Source organism: Phalangium opilio, unplaced genomic scaffold (genome assembly GCF_054372755.1).
Source record: "Phalangium opilio isolate 3A_F unplaced genomic scaffold, DU_Popi_V2 ptg001865l_1, whole genome shotgun sequence".
NCBI lineage: Eukaryota > Metazoa > Arthropoda > Arachnida > Opiliones > Phalangiidae > Phalangium > Phalangium opilio.
Genome location: NW_028324263.1, coordinates 423,821 through 437,673, shown reverse-complemented (window position 1 = coordinate 437,673; position 13,853 = coordinate 423,821). Strand labels below are relative to the sequence as shown.

Sequence of the window (13,853 nt, the reverse complement as noted above, 5' to 3'; positions counted from 1 at the left end):
TTAATTTAAATTCGAATTATTATCTAGCACTCTCGGCAACGGCCATATCACGCTGAAAACACCGGTTCTCGTCGGATCACCGAAGTTAAGCAGCGTCGAGCGCAGTCAGTACGTGGGAGGGAGACCACTTAGGAACACTGCGTGCCGTTGGATTTTTCACTTTTTTTTCCTCTTTCAAATTCCAATAGATATGAAAAAAGCCAACATATTTTCTTTTTGTTATTGTTTTAAAAAGATGAAGGTTAATTTGTCTCACTTAATTTAAATTCGAATTATTAAATAGCACTCTCGGCAACGGCCATATCACGCTGAAAACACCGGTTCTTGTCCGATCACCGAAGTTAAGCAGCGTCGAGCGCAGTCAGTACTTGGAAACTCTGCGTGCCGTTGGCTTTTTCACTTTTATTTCCCCTTTTAAATTCCATGAGATATGAAAAAAGCAAACATATCTCCTTTTTCTTATTGATTTATAAAGATGAAGGTTAATTAAATTCAAATTATTAAATAGCACTCTCGGCAACGGCCATATCACTCTGAAAACACCGGTTCTCGTCCGATCACCGAAGTTAAGCAGCGTCGAGCGCAGTCAGTACTTGGAAACTTTGCGTGCCGTTGGCTTTTTCACTTTTATTTCCTCTTTTTAATTCCATGAGATATGAAAAAAGCAAACATATCTTCTTTTTCTTATTGATTTATAAAGATGAACGTTAATTAAATTCGAATTATTAAATAGCACTCTCGGCAACGGCCATATCACGCTGAAAACACCGGTTCTCGTCCGATCACCGAAGTTAAGGAGCGTCGAGCGCAGCCAGTACTTGGGAGGGAGACCACTTAGGAACACTGCGTGCCGTTGGCTTTTTCACTTTTTTTCCTCTTTTAAATTCCAATAGATATGAAAAAAGCAAACATATTTTCTTTTTGTTATTGTTTTAAAAAGATGATGGTTAATTTGTCTCACTTAATTTAAATTCGAATTATTATCTAGCACTCTCGGCAACGGCCATATCACGCTGAAAACACCGGTTCTCGTCCGATCACCGAAGTTAAGCAGCGTCGAGCGCAGTCAGTACTTGGAAACTCTGCGTGCCGTTGGCTTTTTCACTTTTATTTCCCCTTTTAAATTCCATGAGATAAGAAAAAAGCAAACATATCTTCTTTTTCTTATTGATTTATAAAGATGAAGGCGAATTAAATTCAAATTATTAAATAGCACTCTCAACAACGGCCATATCACGCTGAAAACACCGGTTCTCGTCCGATCACCGAAGTTAAGCAGCGTCGAGCGCAGTCAGTACTTGGAAACTTTGCGTGCCGTTGGCTTTTTCACTTTTATTTCCTCTTTTAAATTCCATGAGATATGAAAAAAGCAAACATATCTTCTTTTTCTTATTGATTTATAAAGATGAAGGTTAATTAAATTCGAATTATTAAATAGCACTCTCGGCAACGGCCATATCACGCTGAAAACACCGGTTCTCGTCCGATCACAGAAGTTAAGGAGCTTCGAGCGCAGTCAGTACTTGGGAGGGAGACCACTTAGGAACACTGCGTGCCGTTGGCTTTTTCACTTTTTTTTCCTCTTTTAAATTCCTATAGATATGAAAAAAGCAAACATATTTTCTTTTTGTTATTGTTTTAAAAAGATGGTCAATTTGTCTCACTTAATTTAAATTCGAATTATTAAATAGCACTCTCGGCAACGGCCATATCACGCTGAAAACACCGGTTCTCGTCCGATCACCGAAGTTAAGGAGCTTCGAGCGCAGTCAGTACTTGGGAGGGAGACCACTTAGGAACACTGCGTGCCGTTGGCTTTTTCACTTTTTTTCCTCTTTTAAATTCCTATAGATATGAAAAAACCAAACATATTTTCTTTTTGTTATTGTTTTAAAAAGATGGTCAATTTGTCTCACTTAATTTAAATTCGAATTATTATCTAGCACTCTCGGCAACGGCCATATCACGCTGAAAACACCGGTTCTCGTCGGATCACCGAAGTTAAGCAGCGTCGAGCGCAGTCAGTACTTGGGAGGGAGACCACTTAGGAACACTGCGTGCCGTTGGCTTTTTCACTTTTTTTCCTCTTTTAAATTCCAATAGATATGAAAAAAGCAAACATATTTTCTTTTTGTTATTGTTTTAAAAAGATGATGGTTAATTTGTCTCACTTAATTTAAATTCGAATTATTATCTAGCACTCTCGGCAACGGCCATATCACGCTGAAAACACCGGTTCTCGTCCGATCACCGAAGTTAAGCAGCGTCGAGCGCAGTCAGTACTTGGAAACTCTGCGTGCCGTTGGCTTTTTCACTTTTATTTCCCCTTTTAAATTCCATGAGATAAGAAAAAAGCAAACATATCTTCTTTTTCTTATTGATTTATAAAGATGAAGGCGAATTAAATTCAAATTATTAAATAGCACTCTCAACAACGGCCATATCACGCTGAAAACACCGGTTCTCGTCCGATCACCGAAGTTAAGCAGCGTCGAGCGCAGTCAGTACTTGGAAACTTTGCGTGCCGTTGGCTTTTTCACTTTTATTTCCTCTTTTAAATTCCATGAGATATGAAAAAAGCAAACATATCTTCTTTTTCTTATTGATTTATAAAGATGAAGGTTAATTAAATTCGAATTATTAAATAGCACTCTCGGCAACGGCCATATCACGCTGAAAACACCGGTTCTCGTCCGATCACAGAAGTTAAGGAGCTTCGAGCGCAGTCAGTACTTGGGAGGGAGACCACTTAGGAACACTGCGTGCCGTTGGCTTTTTCACTTTTTTTTCCTCTTTTAAATTCCTATAGATATGAAAAAAGCAAACATATTTTCTTTTTGTTATTGTTTTAAAAAGATGGTCAATTTGTCTCACTTAATTTAAATTCGAATTATTAAATAGCACTCTCGGCAACGGCCATATCACGCTGAAAACACCGGTTCTCGTCCGATCACCGAAGTTAAGGAGCTTCGAGCGCAGTCAGTACTTGGGAGGGAGACCACTTAGGAACACTGCGTGCCGTTGGCTTTTTCACTTTTTTTCCTCTTTTAAATTCCTATAGATATGAAAAAACCAAACATATTTTCTTTTTGTTATTGTTTTAAAAAGATGGTCAATTTGTCTCACTTAATTTAAATTCGAATTATTATCTAGCACTCTCGGCAACGGCCATATCACGCTGAAAACACCGGTTCTCGTCGGATCACCGAAGTTAAGCAGCGTCGAGCGCAGTCAGTACTTGGGAGGGAGACCACTTAGGAACACTGCGTGCCGTTGGCTTTTTCACTTTTTTTCCTCTTTTAAATTCCAATAGATATGAAAAAAGCAAACATATTTTCTTTTTGTTATTGTTTTAAAAAGATGATGGTTAATTTGTCTCACTTAATTTAAATTCGAATTATTATCTAGCACTCTCGGCAACGGCCATATCACGCTGAAAACACCGGTTCTCGTCCGATCACCGAAGTTAAGCAGCGTCGAGCGCAGTCAGTACTTGGAAACTCTGCGTGCCGTTGGCTTTTTCACTTTTATTTCCCCTTTTAAATTCCATGAGATAAGAAAAAAGCAAACATATCTTCTTTTTCTTATTGATTTATAAAGATGAAGGCGAATTAAATTCAAATTATTAAATAGCACTCTCAACAACGGCCATATCACGCTGAAAACACCGGTTCTCGTCCGATCACCGAAGTTAAGCAGCGTCGAGCGCAGTCAGTACTTGGAAACTTTGCGTGCCGTTGGCTTTTTCACTTTTATTTCCTCTTTTAAATTCCATGAGATATGAAAAAAGCAAACATATCTTCTTTTTCTTATTGATTTATAAAGATGAAGGTTAATTAAATTCGAATTATTAAATAGCACTCTCGGCAACGGCCATATCACGCTGAAAACACCGGTTCTCGTCCGATCACAGAAGTTAAGGAGCTTCGAGCGCAGTCAGTACTTGGGAGGGAGACCACTTAGGAACACTGCGTGCCGTTGGCTTTTTCACTTTTTTTTCCTCTTTTAAATTCCTATAGATATGAAAAAAGCAAACATATTTTCTTTTTGTTATTGTTTTAAAAAGATGGTCAATTTGTCTCACTTAATTTAAATTCGAATTATTAAATAGCACTCTCGGCAACGGCCATATCACGCTGAAAACACCGGTTCTCGTCCGATCACAGAAGTTAAGGAGCTTCGAGCGCAGTCAGTACTTGGGAGGGAGACCACTTAGGAACACTGCGTGCCGTTGGCTTTTTCACTTTTTTTCCTCTTTTAAATTCCTATAGATATGAAAAAACCAAACATATTTTCTTTTTGTTATTGTTTTAAAAAGATGGTCAATTTGTCTCACTTAATTTAAATTCGAATTATTATCTAGCACTCTCGGCAACGGCCATATCACGCTGAAAACACCGGTTCTCGTCGGATCACCGAAGTTAAGCAGCGTCGAGCGCAGTCAGTACTTGGGAGGGAGACCACTTAGGAACACTGCGTGCCGTTGGCTTTTTCACTTTTTTTCCTCTTTTAAATTCCAATAGATATGAAAAAAGCAAACATATTTTCTTTTTGTTATTGTTTTAAAAAGATGATGGTTAATTTGTCTCACTTAATTTAAATTCGAATTATTATCTAGCACTCTCGGCAACGGCCATATCACGCTGAAAACACCGGTTCTCGTCCGATCACCGAAGTTAAGCAGCGTCGAGCGCAGTCAGTACTTGGAAACTCTGCGTGCCGTTGGCTTTTTCACTTTTATTTCCCCTTTTAAATTCCATGAGATAAGAAAAAAGCAAACATATCTTCTTTTTCTTATTGATTTATAAAGATGAAGGCGAATTAAATTCAAATTATTAAATAGCACTCTCAACAACGGCCATATCACGCTGAAAACACCGGTTCTCGTCCGATCACCGAAGTTAAGCAGCGTCGAGCGCAGTCAGTACTTGGAAACTTTGCGTGCCGTTGGCTTTTTCACTTTTATTTCCTCTTTTAAATTCCATGAGATATGAAAAAAGCAAACATATCTTCTTTTTCTTATTGATTTATAAAGATGAAGGTTAATTAAATTCGAATTATTAAATAGCACTCTCGGCAACGGCCATATCACGCTGAAAACACCGGTTCTCGTCCGATCACAGAAGTTAAGGAGCTTCGAGCGCAGTCAGTACTTGGGAGGGAGACCACTTAGGAACACTGCGTGCCGTTGGCTTTTTCACTTTTTTTTCCTCTTTTAAATTCCTATAGATATGAAAAAAGCAAACATATTTTCTTTTTGTTATTGTTTTAAAAAGATGGTCAATTTGTCTCACTTAATTTAAATTCGAATTATTAAATAGCACTCTCGGCAACGGCCATATCACGCTGAAAACACCGGTTCTCGTCCGATCACCGAAGTTAAGGAGCTTCGAGCGCAGTCAGTACTTGGGAGGGAGACCACTTAGGAACACTGCGTGCCGTTGGCTTTTTCACTTTTTTTCCTCTTTTAAATTCCTATAGATATGAAAAAACCAAACATATTTTCTTTTTGTTATTGTTTTAAAAAGATGGTCAATTTGTCTCACTTAATTTAAATTCGAATTATTATCTAGCACTCTCGGCAACGGCCATATCACGCTGAAAACACCGGTTCTCGTCGGATCACCGAAGTTAAGCAGCGTCGAGCGCAGTCAGTACTTGGGAGGGAGACCACTTAGGAACACTGCGTGCCGTTGGCTTTTTCACTTTTTTTCCTCTTTTAAATTCCAATAGATATGAAAAAAGCAAACATATTTTCTTTTTGTTATTGTTTTAAAAAGATGATGGTTAATTTGTCTCACTTAATTTAAATTCGAATTATTATCTAGCACTCTCGGCAACGGCCATATCACGCTGAAAACACCGGTTCTCGTCCGATCACCGAAGTTAAGCAGCGTCGAGCGCAGTCAGTACTTGGAAACTCTGCGTGCCGTTGGCTTTTTCACTTTTATTTCCCCTTTTAAATTCCATGAGATAAGAAAAAAGCAAACATATCTTCTTTTTCTTATTGATTTATAAAGATGAAGGCGAATTAAATTCAAATTATTAAATAGCACTCTCAACAACGGCCATATCACGCTGAAAACACCGGTTCTCGTCCGATCACCGAAGTTAAGCAGCGTCGAGCGCAGTCAGTACTTGGAAACTTTGCGTGCCGTTGGCTTTTTCACTTTTATTTCCTCTTTTAAATTCCATGAGATATGAAAAAAGCAAACATATCTTCTTTTTCTTATTGATTTATAAAGATGAAGGTTAATTAAATTCGAATTATTAAATAGCACTCTCGGCAACGGCCATATCACGCTGAAAACACCGGTTCTCGTCCGATCACAGAAGTTAAGGAGCTTCGAGCGCAGTCAGTACTTGGGAGGGAGACCACTTAGGAACACTGCGTGCCGTTGGCTTTTTCACTTTTTTTTCCTCTTTTAAATTCCTATAGATATGAAAAAAGCAAACATATTTTCTTTTTGTTATTGTTTTAAAAAGATGGTCAATTTGTCTCACTTAATTTAAATTCGAATTATTAAATAGCACTCTCGGCAACGGCCATATCACGCTGAAAACACCGGTTCTCGTCCGATCACCGAAGTTAAGGAGCTTCGAGCGCAGTCAGTACTTGGGAGGGAGACCACTTAGGAACACTGCGTGCCGTTGGCTTTTTCACTTTTTTTCCTCTTTTAAATTCCTATAGATATGAAAAAACCAAACATATTTTCTTTTTGTTATTGTTTTAAAAAGATGGTCAATTTGTCTCACTTAATTTAAATTCGAATTATTATCTAGCACTCTCGGCAACGGCCATATCACGCTGAAAACACCGGTTCTCGTCGGATCACCGAAGTTAAGCAGCGTCGAGCGCAGTCAGTACTTGGGAGGGAGACCACTTAGGAACACTGCGTGCCGTTGGCTTTTTCACTTTTTTTCCTCTTTTAAATTCCAATAGATATGAAAAAAGCAAACATATTTTCTTTTTGTTATTGTTTTAAAAAGATGATGGTTAATTTGTCTCACTTAATTTAAATTCGAATTATTATCTAGCACTCTCGGCAACGGCCATATCACGCTGAAAACACCGGTTCTCGTCCGATCACCGAAGTTAAGCAGCGTCGAGCGCAGTCAGTACTTGGAAACTCTGCGTGCCGTTGGCTTTTTCACTTTTATTTCCCCTTTTAAATTCCATGTGATAAGAAAAAAGCAAACATATCTTCTTTTTCTTATTGATTTATAAAGATGAAGGTTAATTAAATTCAAATTATTAAATAGCACTCTCAACAACGGCCATATCACGCTGAAAACACCGGTTCTCGTCCGATCACCGAAGTTAAGCAGCGTCGAGCGCAGTCAGTACTTGGAAACTTTGCGTGCCGTTGGCTTTTTCACTTTTATTTCCTCTTTTTAATTCCATGAGATATGAAAAAAGCAAACATATCTTCATTTTCTTATTGATTTATAAAGATGAACGTTAATTAAATTCGAATTATTAAATAGCACTCTCGGCAACGGCCATATCACGCTGAAAACACCGGTTCTCGTCCGATCACCGAAGTTAAGGAGCGTCGAGCGCAGCCAGTACTTGGGAGGGAGACCACTTAGGAACACTGCGTGCCGTTGGCTTTTTCACTTTTTTTCCTCTTTTAAATTCCAATAGATATGAAGAAAGCAAACATATTTTCTTTTTGTTATTGTTTTAAAAAGATGATGGTTAATTTGTCTCACTTAATTTAAATTCGAATTATTATCTAGCACTCTCGGCAACGGCCATATCACGCTGAAAACACCGGTTCTCGTCCGATCACCGAAGTTAAGCAGCGTCGAGCGCAGTCAGTACTTGGAAACTCTGCGTGCCGTTGGCTTTTTCACTTTTACTTCCCCTTTTAAATTCCATGAGATAAGAAAAAAGCAAACATATCTTCTTTTTCTTATTGATTTATAAAGATGAAGGTTAATTAAATTCGAATTATTATCTAGCACTCTCGGCAACGGCCATATCACGCTGAAAACACCGGTTCTCGTCGGATCACCGAAGTTAAGCAGCGTCGAGCGCAGTCAGTACTTGGGAGGGAGACCACTTAGGAACACTGCGTGCCGTTGGCTTTTCCACTTTTTTTTCCTCTTTTAAATTCCAATAGATATGAAAAAAGCAAACATATTTTCTTTTTGTTATTGTTTTAAAAAGATGAAGGTTAATTTGTCTCACATAATTTAAATTCGAATTATTAAATAGCACTCTCGGCAACGGCCATATCACGCTGAAAACACCGGTTCTCGTCCGATCACCGAGGTTAAGCAGCGTCGAGCGCAGTCAGTACTTGGGAGGGAGACCACTTAGGAACACTGCGTGCCGTTGGCTTTTTCACTTTTTTTCCTCTTTTAAATTCCATGAGATATGAAAAAAGCAAACATATCTTCTTTTTCTTATTGATTTATAAAGATGAAGGTTAATTAAATTCAAATTATTAAATAGCACTCTCGGCAACGGCCATATCACGCTGAAAACACCGGTTCTCGTCCGATCACCGAAGTTAAGCAGCGTCGAGCGCAGTCAGTACTTGGAAACTCTGCGTGCCGTTGGCTTTTTCACTTTTATTTCCCCTTTTAAATTCCATGAGATATGAAAAAAGCAAACATATCTTCTTTTTCTTATTGATTTATAAAGATGAAGGTTAATTAAATTCAAATTATTAAATAGCACTCTCGGCAACGGCCATATCACGCTGAAAACACCGGTTCTCGTCCGATCACCGAAGTTAAGCAGCGTCGAGCGCAGTCAGTACTTGGAAACTTTGCGTGCCGTTGGCTTTTTCACTTTTATTTCCTCTTTTTAATTCCATGAGATATGAAAAAAGCAATCATATCTTCTTTTTCTTATTGATTTATAAAGATGAAGGTTAATTAAATTCGAATTATTAAATAGCACTCTCGGCAACGGCCATATCACGCTGAAAACACCGGTTCTCGTCCGATCACCGAAGTTAAGGAGCGTCGAGCGCAGTCAGTACTTGGGTGGGAGACCACTTAGGAACACTGCGTGCCGTTGGCTTTTTCACTTTTTTTCCTCTTTTAAATTCCAATAGATATGAAAAAAGCAAACATATTTTCTTTTTGTTATTGTTTTAAAAAGATGTTGGTTAATTTGTCTCACTTAATTTAAATTCGAATTATTATCTAGCACTCTCGGCAACGGCCATATCACGCTGAAAACACCGGTTCTCGTCCGATCATTGAAGTTAAGCAGCGTCGAGCGCAGTCAGTACTTGGAAACTCTGCGTGCCGTTGGCTTTTTCACTTTTATTTCCCCTTTTAAATTCCATGAGATATGAAAAAAGCAAACATATCTTCTTTTTCTTATTGATTTATAAAGATGAAGGTTAATTAAATTCAAATTATTAAATAGCACTCTCGGCAACGGCCATATCACGCTGAAAACACCGGTTCTCGTCCGATCACCGAAGTTAAGCAGCGTCGAGCGCAGTCAGTACTTGGAAACTTTGCGTGCCGTTGGCTTTTTCACTTTTATTTCCTCTTTTTAATTCCATGAGATATGAAAAAAGCAAACATATCTTCTTTTTCTTATTGATTTATAAAGATGAAGGTTAATTAAATTCGAATTATTAAATAGCACTCTCGGCAACGGCCATATCACGCTGAAAACACCGGTTCTCGTCCGATCACCGAAGTTAAGGAGCGTCGAGCGCAGTCAGTACTTGGGTGGGAGACCACTTAGGAACACTGCGTGCCGTTGGCTTTTTCACTTTTTTTCCTCTTTTAAATTCCAATAGATATGAAAAAAGCAAACATATTTTCTTTTTGTTATTGTTTTAAAAAGATGATGGTTAATTTGTCTCACTTAATTTAAATTCGAATTATTATCTAGCACTCTCGGCAACGGCCATATCACGCTGAAAACACCGGTTCTCGTCCGATCATTGAAGTTAAGCAGCGTCGAGCGCAGTCAGTACTTGGAAACTCTGCGTGCCGTTGGCTTTTTCACTTTTATTTCCCCTTTTAAATTCCATGAGATATGAAAAAAGCAAACATATCTTCTTTTTCTTATTGATTTATAAAGATGAAGGTTAATTAAATTCGAATTATTAAATAGCACTCTCGGCAACGGCCATATCATGCTGAAAACACCGGTTCTCGTCCGATCACCGAAGTTAAGGAGCGTCGAGCGCAGTCAGTACTTGGGAGGGAGACCACTTAGGAACACTGCGTGCCGTTGGCTTTTTCACTATTTTTTCCTCTTTTAAATTCCTATAGATATGAAAAAAGCAAACATATTTTCTTTTTGTTATTGTTTTAAAAAGATGAAGGTCAATTTGTCTCACTTAATTTAAATTCGAATTATTATCTAGCACTCTCGGCAACGGCCATATCACGCTGAAAACGCCGGTTCTCGTCGGATCACCGAAGTTAAGCAGCGTCGAGCGCAGTCAGTACTTGGGAGGGAGACCACTTAGGAACACTGCGTGCCGTTGGCTTTTCCACTTTTTTTTCCTCTTTTAAATTCCAATAGATATGAAAACAGCAAACATATTTTCTTTTTGTTATTGTTTTAAAAAGATGAAGGTTAATTTGTCTCACTTAATTTAAATTCGAATTATTATCTAGCACTCTCGGCAACGGCCATATCACGCTGAAAACACCGGTTCTCGTCCGATCACCGAAGTTAAGCAGCGTCGAGCGCAGTCAGTACTTGGAAACTTTGCGTGCCGTTGGCTTTTTCACTTTTATTTCCTCTTTTAAATTCCATGAGATATGAAAAAAGCAAACATATCTTCTTTTTCTTATTGATTTATAAAGATGAAGGTTAATTAAATTCGAATTATTAAATAGCACTCTCGGCAACGGCCATATCATGCTGAAAACACCGGTTCTCGTCCGATCACCGAAGTTAAGGAGCGTCGAGCGCAGTCAGTACTTGGGAGGGAGACCACTTAGGAACACTGCGTGCCGTTGGCTTTTTCACTTTTTTTTCCTCTTTTAAATTCCTATAGATATGAAAAAAGCAAACATATTTTCTTTTTGTTATTGTTTTAAAAAGATGAAGGTCAATTTGTCTCACTTAATTTAAATTCGAATTATTATCTAGCACTCTCGGCAACGGCCATATCACGCTGAAAACACCGGTTCTCGTCGGATCACCGAAGTTAAGCAGCGTCGAGCGCAGTCAGTACTTGGGAGGGAGACCACTTAGGAACACTGCGTGCCGTTGGCTTTTTCACCTTTTTTTCCTCTTTTAAATTCCAATAGATATGAAAAAAGCAAACATATTTTCTTTTTGTTATTGTTTTAAAAAGATGATGGTTAATTTGTCTCACTTAATTTAAATTCGAATTATTATCTAGCACTCTCGGCAACGGCCATATCACGCTGAAAATACCGGTTCTCGTCCGATCACCGAAGTTAAGAAGCGTCGAGCGCAGTCAGTACTTGGGAGGGAGACCACTTAGGAACACTGCGTGCCGTTGGCTTTTTCACTTTATTTCCTCTTTTAAATTCCAATAGATATGAAAACAGCAAACATATTTTCTTTTTGTTATTGTTTTAAAAAGATGAAGGTTAATTTGTCTCACTTAATTTAAATTCAAATTATTATCTAGCACTCTCGGCAACGGCCATATCACGCTGAAAACACCGGTTCTCGTCCGATCACCGAAGTTAAGCAGCGTCGAGCGCAGTCAGTACTTGGAAACTTTGCGTGCCGTTGGCTTTTTCACTTTTATTTCCTCTTTTAAATTCCATGAGATATGAAAAAAGCAAACATATCTTCTTTTTCTTATTGATTTATAAAGATGAAGGTTAATTAAATTCGAATTATTAAATAGCACTCTCGGCAACGGCCATATCACGCTGAAAACACCGGTTCTCGTCCGATCACCGAGGTTAAGCAGCGTCGAGCGCAGTCAGTACTTGGGAGGGAGACCACTTAGGAACACTGCGTGCCGTTGGCTTTTTCACTTTTTTTCCTCTTTTAAATTCCATGAGATATGAAAAAAGCAAACATATCTTCTTTTTCTTATTGATTTATAAAGATGAAGGTTAATTAAATTCAAATTATTAAATAGCACTCTCGGCAACGGCCATATCACGCTGAAAACACCGGTTCTCGTCCGATCACCGAAGTTAAGGAGCGTCGAGCGCAGTCAGTACTTGGGTGGGAGACCACTTAGGAACACTGCGTGCCGTTGGCTTTTTCACTTTTTTTCCTCTTTTAAATTCCAATAGATATGAAAAAAGCAAACATATTTTCTTTTTGTTATTGTTTTAAAAAGATGATGGTTAATTTGTCTCACTTAATTTAAATACGAATTATTATCTAGCACTCTCGGCAACGGCCATATCACGCTGAAAACACCGGTTCTCGTCCGATCACCGAAGTTAAGCAGCGTCGAGCGCAGTCAGTACTTGGAAACTCCGCGTGCCGTTGGCTTTTTCACTTTTATTTCCCCTTTTAAATTCCATGAGATAAGAAAAAAGCAAACATATCTTCTTTTTCTTATTGATTTATAAAGATGAAGGTTAATTAAATTCAAATTATTAAATAGCACTCTCAACAACGGCCATATCACGCTGAAAACACCGGTTCTCGTCCGATCACCGAAGTTAAGCAGCGTCGAGCGCAGTCAGTACTTGGAAACTTTGCGTGCCGTTGGCTTTTTCACTTTTATTTCCTCTTTTAAATTCCATGAGATATGAAAAAAGCAAACATATCTTCTTTTTCTTATTGATTTATAAAGATGAAGGTTAATTAAATTCGAATTATTAAATAGCACTCTCGGCAACGGCCATATCATGCTGAAAACACCGGTTCTCGTCCGATCACCGAAGTTAAGGAGCGTCGAGCGCAGTCAGTACTTGGGAGGGAGACCACTTAGGAACACTGCGTGCCGTTGGCTTTTTCACTTTTTTTTCCTCTTTTAAATTCCTATAGATATGAAAAAAGCAAACATATTTTCTTTTTGTTATTGTTTTAAAAAGATGAAGGTCAATTTGTCTCACTTAATTTAAATTCGAATTATTATCTAGCACTCTCGTCAACGGCCATATCACGCTGAAAACACCGGTTCTCGTCGGATCACCGAAGTTAAGCAGCGTCGAGCGCAGTCAGTACTTGGGAGGGAGACCACTTAGGAACACTGCGTGCCGTTGGCTTTTCCACTTTTTTTTCCTCTTTTAAATTCCAATAGATATGAAAAAAGCAAACATATTTTCTTTTTGTTATTGTTTTAAAAAGATGAAGGTTAATTTGTCTCACTTAATTTAAATTCGAATTATTAAATAGCACTCTCGGCAACGGCCATATCACGCTGAAAACACCGGTTCTCGTCCGATCACCGAGGTTAAGCAGCGTCGAGCGCAGTCAGTACTTGGGAGGGAGACCACTTAGGAACACTGCGTGCCGTTGGCTTTTTCACTTTTTTTTCCTCTTTTAAATTCCAATAGATATGAAAAAAGCAAACATATTTTCTTTTTGTTATTGTTTTAAAAAGATGATGGTTAATTTGTCTCACTTAATTTAAATTCGAATTATTATCTAGCACTCTCGGCAACGGCCATATCACGCTGAAAATACCGGTTCTCGTCCGATCACCGAAGTTAAGAAGCGTCGAGCGCAGTCAGTACTTGGGAGGGAGACCACTTAGGAACACTGCGTGCCGTTGGCTTTTTCACTTTATTTCCTCTTTTAAATTCCAATAGATATGAAAACAGCAAACATATTTTCTTTTTGTTATTGTTTTAAAAAGATGAAGGTTAATTTGTCTGCTTATATCCCATTGGATAGAATCCGTTGGGCAGAATTTCATTCGACAGAAATCCCATTCGGCCGAAAATCCCATTCGACAGAAATC

At 38.5% G+C, this 13,853-nt stretch overlaps 15 non-coding genes and 42 pseudogenes across 15 annotated transcripts; all 57 read left to right on the top strand.

Moving 5' to 3' along the window:
* The first annotated feature begins 34 nt into the window (after positions 1 to 34).
* On the top strand, positions 35 to 153 carry LOC149582130 (5S ribosomal RNA; annotated as a pseudogene).
* A 137-nt stretch (positions 154 to 290) lies between these two features.
* Positions 291 to 393, top strand: LOC149582129 (5S ribosomal RNA; annotated as a pseudogene).
* Positions 394 to 515: 122 nt separating this feature from the next.
* Positions 516 to 618, top strand: LOC149582128 (5S ribosomal RNA; annotated as a pseudogene).
* A 122-nt stretch (positions 619 to 740) lies between these two features.
* On the top strand, positions 741 to 859 carry LOC149582127 (5S ribosomal RNA; annotated as a pseudogene).
* A 136-nt stretch (positions 860 to 995) lies between these two features.
* LOC149582126 (5S ribosomal RNA) lies at positions 996 to 1,098 on the top strand (annotated as a pseudogene).
* A 122-nt stretch (positions 1,099 to 1,220) lies between these two features.
* LOC149582125 (5S ribosomal RNA) lies at positions 1,221 to 1,323 on the top strand (annotated as a pseudogene).
* Positions 1,324 to 1,445: 122 nt separating this feature from the next.
* Positions 1,446 to 1,564, top strand: LOC149582124 (5S ribosomal RNA; annotated as a pseudogene).
* Positions 1,565 to 1,698: 134 nt separating this feature from the next.
* LOC149582123 (5S ribosomal RNA) lies at positions 1,699 to 1,817 on the top strand (annotated as a pseudogene).
* Positions 1,818 to 1,950: 133 nt separating this feature from the next.
* LOC149582122 (5S ribosomal RNA) lies at positions 1,951 to 2,069 on the top strand. The gene has a single exon (XR_016380728.1). It is a non-coding gene; the product is annotated as a 5S ribosomal RNA (ribosomal RNA).
* Positions 2,070 to 2,205: 136 nt separating this feature from the next.
* LOC149582121 (5S ribosomal RNA) lies at positions 2,206 to 2,308 on the top strand (annotated as a pseudogene).
* Positions 2,309 to 2,430: 122 nt separating this feature from the next.
* On the top strand, positions 2,431 to 2,533 carry LOC149582120 (5S ribosomal RNA; annotated as a pseudogene).
* Positions 2,534 to 2,655: 122 nt separating this feature from the next.
* Positions 2,656 to 2,774, top strand: LOC149582119 (5S ribosomal RNA; annotated as a pseudogene).
* A 134-nt stretch (positions 2,775 to 2,908) lies between these two features.
* Positions 2,909 to 3,027, top strand: LOC149582118 (5S ribosomal RNA; annotated as a pseudogene).
* Positions 3,028 to 3,160: 133 nt separating this feature from the next.
* LOC149582117 (5S ribosomal RNA) lies at positions 3,161 to 3,279 on the top strand. The gene has a single exon (XR_016380727.1). It is a non-coding gene; the product is annotated as a 5S ribosomal RNA (ribosomal RNA).
* A 136-nt stretch (positions 3,280 to 3,415) lies between these two features.
* LOC149582116 (5S ribosomal RNA) lies at positions 3,416 to 3,518 on the top strand (annotated as a pseudogene).
* Positions 3,519 to 3,640: 122 nt separating this feature from the next.
* LOC149582115 (5S ribosomal RNA) lies at positions 3,641 to 3,743 on the top strand (annotated as a pseudogene).
* A 122-nt stretch (positions 3,744 to 3,865) lies between these two features.
* On the top strand, positions 3,866 to 3,984 carry LOC149582114 (5S ribosomal RNA; annotated as a pseudogene).
* Positions 3,985 to 4,118: 134 nt separating this feature from the next.
* On the top strand, positions 4,119 to 4,237 carry LOC149582113 (5S ribosomal RNA; annotated as a pseudogene).
* A 133-nt stretch (positions 4,238 to 4,370) lies between these two features.
* Positions 4,371 to 4,489, top strand: LOC149582112 (5S ribosomal RNA). Its single transcript, XR_016380726.1, has one exon. It is a non-coding gene; the product is annotated as a 5S ribosomal RNA (ribosomal RNA).
* A 136-nt stretch (positions 4,490 to 4,625) lies between these two features.
* On the top strand, positions 4,626 to 4,728 carry LOC149582111 (5S ribosomal RNA; annotated as a pseudogene).
* Positions 4,729 to 4,850: 122 nt separating this feature from the next.
* On the top strand, positions 4,851 to 4,953 carry LOC149582110 (5S ribosomal RNA; annotated as a pseudogene).
* Positions 4,954 to 5,075: 122 nt separating this feature from the next.
* On the top strand, positions 5,076 to 5,194 carry LOC149582109 (5S ribosomal RNA; annotated as a pseudogene).
* A 134-nt stretch (positions 5,195 to 5,328) lies between these two features.
* LOC149582108 (5S ribosomal RNA) lies at positions 5,329 to 5,447 on the top strand (annotated as a pseudogene).
* Positions 5,448 to 5,580: 133 nt separating this feature from the next.
* Positions 5,581 to 5,699, top strand: LOC149582107 (5S ribosomal RNA). The gene has a single exon (XR_016380724.1). It is a non-coding gene; the product is annotated as a 5S ribosomal RNA (ribosomal RNA).
* Positions 5,700 to 5,835: 136 nt separating this feature from the next.
* On the top strand, positions 5,836 to 5,938 carry LOC149582106 (5S ribosomal RNA; annotated as a pseudogene).
* Positions 5,939 to 6,060: 122 nt separating this feature from the next.
* Positions 6,061 to 6,163, top strand: LOC149582105 (5S ribosomal RNA; annotated as a pseudogene).
* Positions 6,164 to 6,285: 122 nt separating this feature from the next.
* Positions 6,286 to 6,404, top strand: LOC149582104 (5S ribosomal RNA; annotated as a pseudogene).
* Positions 6,405 to 6,538: 134 nt separating this feature from the next.
* On the top strand, positions 6,539 to 6,657 carry LOC149582103 (5S ribosomal RNA; annotated as a pseudogene).
* A 133-nt stretch (positions 6,658 to 6,790) lies between these two features.
* LOC149582102 (5S ribosomal RNA) lies at positions 6,791 to 6,909 on the top strand. The gene has a single exon (XR_016380723.1). It is a non-coding gene; the product is annotated as a 5S ribosomal RNA (ribosomal RNA).
* Positions 6,910 to 7,045: 136 nt separating this feature from the next.
* Positions 7,046 to 7,148, top strand: LOC149582101 (5S ribosomal RNA; annotated as a pseudogene).
* Positions 7,149 to 7,270: 122 nt separating this feature from the next.
* Positions 7,271 to 7,373, top strand: LOC149582100 (5S ribosomal RNA; annotated as a pseudogene).
* Positions 7,374 to 7,495: 122 nt separating this feature from the next.
* Positions 7,496 to 7,614, top strand: LOC149582099 (5S ribosomal RNA; annotated as a pseudogene).
* A 136-nt stretch (positions 7,615 to 7,750) lies between these two features.
* On the top strand, positions 7,751 to 7,853 carry LOC149582098 (5S ribosomal RNA; annotated as a pseudogene).
* Positions 7,854 to 7,975: 122 nt separating this feature from the next.
* On the top strand, positions 7,976 to 8,094 carry LOC149582097 (5S ribosomal RNA). The gene has a single exon (XR_016380722.1). It is a non-coding gene; the product is annotated as a 5S ribosomal RNA (ribosomal RNA).
* Positions 8,095 to 8,231: 137 nt separating this feature from the next.
* Positions 8,232 to 8,350, top strand: LOC149582096 (5S ribosomal RNA). Its single transcript, XR_016380656.1, has one exon. It is a non-coding gene; the product is annotated as a 5S ribosomal RNA (ribosomal RNA).
* A 121-nt stretch (positions 8,351 to 8,471) lies between these two features.
* LOC149582095 (5S ribosomal RNA) lies at positions 8,472 to 8,574 on the top strand (annotated as a pseudogene).
* A 122-nt stretch (positions 8,575 to 8,696) lies between these two features.
* Positions 8,697 to 8,799, top strand: LOC149582094 (5S ribosomal RNA; annotated as a pseudogene).
* A 122-nt stretch (positions 8,800 to 8,921) lies between these two features.
* On the top strand, positions 8,922 to 9,040 carry LOC149582093 (5S ribosomal RNA). The gene has a single exon (XR_016380718.1). It is a non-coding gene; the product is annotated as a 5S ribosomal RNA (ribosomal RNA).
* Positions 9,041 to 9,176: 136 nt separating this feature from the next.
* On the top strand, positions 9,177 to 9,279 carry LOC149582092 (5S ribosomal RNA; annotated as a pseudogene).
* A 122-nt stretch (positions 9,280 to 9,401) lies between these two features.
* LOC149582091 (5S ribosomal RNA) lies at positions 9,402 to 9,504 on the top strand (annotated as a pseudogene).
* Positions 9,505 to 9,626: 122 nt separating this feature from the next.
* LOC149582090 (5S ribosomal RNA) lies at positions 9,627 to 9,745 on the top strand. The gene has a single exon (XR_016380717.1). It is a non-coding gene; the product is annotated as a 5S ribosomal RNA (ribosomal RNA).
* Positions 9,746 to 9,881: 136 nt separating this feature from the next.
* Positions 9,882 to 9,984, top strand: LOC149582089 (5S ribosomal RNA; annotated as a pseudogene).
* Positions 9,985 to 10,106: 122 nt separating this feature from the next.
* LOC149582088 (5S ribosomal RNA) lies at positions 10,107 to 10,225 on the top strand (annotated as a pseudogene).
* Positions 10,226 to 10,362: 137 nt separating this feature from the next.
* LOC149582087 (5S ribosomal RNA) lies at positions 10,363 to 10,481 on the top strand. Its single transcript, XR_016380675.1, has one exon. It is a non-coding gene; the product is annotated as a 5S ribosomal RNA (ribosomal RNA).
* Positions 10,482 to 10,618: 137 nt separating this feature from the next.
* Positions 10,619 to 10,721, top strand: LOC149582086 (5S ribosomal RNA; annotated as a pseudogene).
* A 122-nt stretch (positions 10,722 to 10,843) lies between these two features.
* LOC149582085 (5S ribosomal RNA) lies at positions 10,844 to 10,962 on the top strand (annotated as a pseudogene).
* Positions 10,963 to 11,099: 137 nt separating this feature from the next.
* Positions 11,100 to 11,218, top strand: LOC149582084 (5S ribosomal RNA). The gene has a single exon (XR_016380721.1). It is a non-coding gene; the product is annotated as a 5S ribosomal RNA (ribosomal RNA).
* A 137-nt stretch (positions 11,219 to 11,355) lies between these two features.
* Positions 11,356 to 11,474, top strand: LOC149582083 (5S ribosomal RNA; annotated as a pseudogene).
* Positions 11,475 to 11,610: 136 nt separating this feature from the next.
* Positions 11,611 to 11,713, top strand: LOC149582082 (5S ribosomal RNA; annotated as a pseudogene).
* Positions 11,714 to 11,835: 122 nt separating this feature from the next.
* On the top strand, positions 11,836 to 11,954 carry LOC149582081 (5S ribosomal RNA). Its single transcript, XR_016380655.1, has one exon. It is a non-coding gene; the product is annotated as a 5S ribosomal RNA (ribosomal RNA).
* Positions 11,955 to 12,075: 121 nt separating this feature from the next.
* LOC149582080 (5S ribosomal RNA) lies at positions 12,076 to 12,194 on the top strand. The gene has a single exon (XR_016380716.1). It is a non-coding gene; the product is annotated as a 5S ribosomal RNA (ribosomal RNA).
* A 136-nt stretch (positions 12,195 to 12,330) lies between these two features.
* Positions 12,331 to 12,433, top strand: LOC149582079 (5S ribosomal RNA; annotated as a pseudogene).
* A 122-nt stretch (positions 12,434 to 12,555) lies between these two features.
* On the top strand, positions 12,556 to 12,658 carry LOC149582078 (5S ribosomal RNA; annotated as a pseudogene).
* Positions 12,659 to 12,780: 122 nt separating this feature from the next.
* Positions 12,781 to 12,899, top strand: LOC149582077 (5S ribosomal RNA; annotated as a pseudogene).
* A 137-nt stretch (positions 12,900 to 13,036) lies between these two features.
* On the top strand, positions 13,037 to 13,155 carry LOC149582076 (5S ribosomal RNA). Its single transcript, XR_016380690.1, has one exon. It is a non-coding gene; the product is annotated as a 5S ribosomal RNA (ribosomal RNA).
* A 137-nt stretch (positions 13,156 to 13,292) lies between these two features.
* LOC149582075 (5S ribosomal RNA) lies at positions 13,293 to 13,411 on the top strand. Its single transcript, XR_016380654.1, has one exon. It is a non-coding gene; the product is annotated as a 5S ribosomal RNA (ribosomal RNA).
* Positions 13,412 to 13,548: 137 nt separating this feature from the next.
* On the top strand, positions 13,549 to 13,667 carry LOC149582074 (5S ribosomal RNA; annotated as a pseudogene).
* Positions 13,668 to 13,853: the final 186 nt, after the last annotated feature.